Below are 4,114 nucleotides of genomic sequence, written 5' to 3'. Positions count from 1 at the left end.
CTCAGCCGCCAATTGCACCTAGTACTCCATCTCAAACGGCTGCTGCAACTACCACAACATCTACCACACTTACTTCTGGAGTATCGACAGCTCTAGTTTCTACTGTCTCTGCAACCACTCCCCAGACATCTTTACCGTTGTCCGGATCTACGATTCAAACCACGGTCCAGATGCCTGTAGGGCAGCCTGGTTTAAGTATTGTTGTAACAAGTCAACCTCAATTTACCCACCAACAGTACTAGGGACAGTACCAATTCGGTCCTGCTGTCCAACAACCGGTTTACCAGTATCAACCGTATCCTGGGTACACTTATCAACAACCCCAGTACGGTCCGGTTAATCCTGGTTTTCCAGGAGGATATAATATCCCAAATACGATTCATGTTCCTAATTATCCTGGATATCCTCCTCCTGGGACTGCTCTTGTGACCCAGACTTTTAGAGATCCTAACCGGCAGTTACCATTTATCGCAACTTTGGATTTACCAGACTTGATGCGCCTAACGAACGATCCAATTCAATATCTTCCGTTCTGGCCGCCAATGCCAAATAAGTTGCCCAGTGATATACCCAAGTTCGAAGGTAAGTCTGGAGAAGATCCGTCCAATCACGTGATGACTTACCACCTCTGGTGTGCTTCAAATTCTATCTCGGATGATTCGATCCGCTTACGTCTTTTCCAGCGTATGCTCATTGGTCTCGCGGCCAAGTGGTACATTGAGTTACCACGGGCCTCTTTTTACAATTTTAGTCAGTTAGCTACCTCGTTCCTAACTCATTTTCAGTTGCCGGTCAGATACGATAACGGCATGGAGCTATTAACTTCATTAAAATAGTCGACCTCCACTTATATTTCCGATCATATTCATGAATGGAGACGTCGAAGACGTTTGGTGAAAGTTTTTATCCCGGAGCAAATCTTAGCTGAATGGTTTGTAAAATCATTATTACCGAAGATTACTGAAGATGTAGCTAAGGCCGGAGTAGTTACTGAGGAGCAAGTCATTGCTCAAGCCCAGTACCTTGACTTAGTTTACACTCAGTCGGGTACGTTGCACGAGAAGATCCCAGATCTTCCTAAGTCGAATCAAATTGCTGCTGCTCCTTCGGGGTCTCATGCTGCTGATGGCATGATTGGTACGGTGAATACTAAAAGTAAGAAGAAATCCTCAAAGAATTCTTCTCCAATAATAACCTTACCGGACTCCCCGACAGGAGAATCTTCTCCTGAAATTACTGCCGATATTCATGCTGTAGAGTCATCTACGGCTAAATCAAAAAACGGTGGTAAGAAGAAAGGCAAGAAGAAGGATAAAGCAGACAAGGCTCCAAAGGAGAAAAAAGAGAAGTCGGAATCTAACGACGAAAAGCGCAAACCTCGCTATCCTTGTTTAATTTGTGAAGAAGATCATTTCACAAGAGATTGCCCTCATTGGGCAGAGGTTGTGAAAATCGTTAAAGGTTCCCCAACTCCTGCTGTTTTGAAACATCCATTTCCGAAGCAGGAGAGTAAAATGATAGGTTCTTCCTCGAGTACCAGTGAAGAGCCCATATTGATGATGTCTCATGTACGGATTGCGACTCGATCGCAAGATTATGGTAGTAAGAATCCTGTTGATGGTAAAGAAGCAGAATCTTCTCATTCTAATCCATCAACCTCATCTCCCGGTTCTGATCCACTACAGATCGAGAAACCTAGCCCGGACTTGGTAATTAAACCGCCCGCCAAGGGTATACTTCGAAAGTTTGCTTTCAATCCACATGCGAGAGCAGCTCAGAATTATAACATTGTTGAGGATTTAGCTGTTTCACCCTCAGCAATGTCGGCTTTGGAAGTGCTGCAATCATGCCCAGCACAACGAAAATTACTCTTGTCGGCTATAGGAGCTGTTGATATTCAGGACCCGAACCTGATAATCTTTGATCTAGAAAATAGTACACCACATCTCCCTCATCAAATGGCTTTCCAGATTCCAGTGATAGTCAAAAACAGGCCTATTCATCGGACTGTAATTGATGAAGGAGCTTCTACGTGTATTATGTCGATTCAGTGTTGGAGATCGCTTGGTTCTCCTTCACTGAACCAATCCCCGACGATTCTTAAGGCCTTTGATGGCCATGGGTTCCATCCGTTTGGCATTCTACAGGATTTGCCTATAGGGGTTGAAGGAAAAACCGTTAGTCTGGATGTGGAGGTGGTTGATGCCCCTCTAGACTACAACCTTCTTTTGGGTCACAGTTGGTCTTACGCTATGACAGCGGTTGTGTCATCGGTCTTCAGAGTTATAAAGTTTCCACATAATGGTAAGATCGTGACGATAGACCAGCTGGCTTACTTTTCATCTGACCCAGCCTCTTCAGAGAGTATCCAGCATGTCGGTAAAACGACTATCCCTTACAGGGATGTTGGTGTAGGATTGGTTAAAGATTCCGGTTTACTGGGAACTTTTCCCTTTCCTTCGATCAATGCAGACCCTTCATTTGCATCCATTCATATGATTACTTCAGACACTATTATTTACGATGATCCTTGGATTGTCCCATCTGAATCTGAAATAGACTCCTTCGGTAATGCAATGCCTTTGAGTCCATATGAAATTGCTTATGAGTCCGTGCAGTCTTTTTCCGACTCCAGTTCAACCCAATTTGACCAAATGAATGTGGTCCGTGAGGAATCAATTTTCACATCAACCTCAGAATGGATAACGTTTCCCGAAGTTGTGTCATCTGACGAACAACTTCGTGAAATCCTAAGTGTAGACGATCTACCATGGGAAGATCTTCATCATAGATCTTCGTTTTTACCTGAGGCTGATGAATTTGGAAATGATTTTTCATCAATTTTTACAGCTGAATATGTCAAGGACGCTCAGAATCCCATGAAACATCCTGATTCAGAGTTGAATTTGGGAAACATTTCCCAAACTATTGCCATCGACATTTCAATCAAAACCGAAGTTATTGAAAACATTCATATAGGTGCCTCGTGTACAGATAACGAAATTCAAACATACAAGGTCCTATTTCAAGAATTCCGCGACGTGTTTGCCTGGTCCTATGAGGAAATACCAGGAATTGATCCCTCCATTGTTGTTCATGAAATCAAGACCTACCCGGACGCTAAACCCGTTCGGCAACGTCTGCGTCAGATACACCCTAGGAAAGCGGCTGCGATTAAAGCAGAAGTCGAGAAGCTATTGAAAGCAGGTTTCATTTATCCGATCCCGTTAACGGATTGGGTATCGAATATTGTTCCGGTTAACAAGAAACAAGGAACAATAAGAATATGTATCGACTATAGGGATATAAATCGTGCTTGTCCAAAAGACAACTATCCTACACCCTATATCGATCAAATAATTGATGATTGTGCCGGCAGTGAAATATTTTCCTTTATGGACGGTTTTTCCGGTTACAACCAAATCAATATTCTACCTGCCGATCAACCAAAAACGGCTTTCATTTGTCCTTGGGGGACATTTTCTTATTGCAAATTACCTTTCGGACTTAAGAATGCTGGAGCCACTTTCCAGCGGGCAATGTCTTACGCGTTTCACGACATCAAGCACATTGTGGAACCGTATCTCGATGATTTGCCTGCTCATTCTTTACATCGAGCTGATCACCTTGTCCACTTACGCGCTATTTTTATGAGGTGTCGGCATTATCAAATTCGGTTGAACCCACACAAATGTGTCTTCTGCATAGAAGTGGGACGATTGCTAGGATTTGTCGTTTCAAAAGCCGGTATCCGCGTCGATCCCTCGAAGGTCGAAGCCATCATCAAATTGCCTCCTCCTTCGAGTTTACGCCAACTCCAAAGTTTGCAGGGGAAAGCAAACTTTTTACGTCGATTCATTCCTAACTACACCGAGGTTACAAAGGGTTTCACCCAGTTGTTGAAACAAAACGCTCAATTTTCTTGGGATGAGATAGCTCAGAAATCTTTTGATGCACTTAAGCACGCGTTGACCCATGCACCGTTGCTGCATCCTCCCAACTACAACCAGGACTACTTTTTGTATCTCGCCGCCTCCCACTCCACCATTGGAATGGTCTTAGTTCAGGAAGATGAATTCGGAACGGAACATGTGATATATTATCTTAGTAGGAC

The sequence above is a fragment of the Pinus tabuliformis genome, chromosome 1_2, assembly GCF_031772625.1.
Source record: "Pinus tabuliformis cultivar Carrire ecotype Pingquan chromosome 1_2, CPIR1, whole genome shotgun sequence".
Classification (NCBI taxonomy): domain Eukaryota; kingdom Viridiplantae; phylum Streptophyta; class Pinopsida; order Pinales; family Pinaceae; genus Pinus; species Pinus tabuliformis.
Note: the sequence above shows the minus strand (reverse complement) of the source record.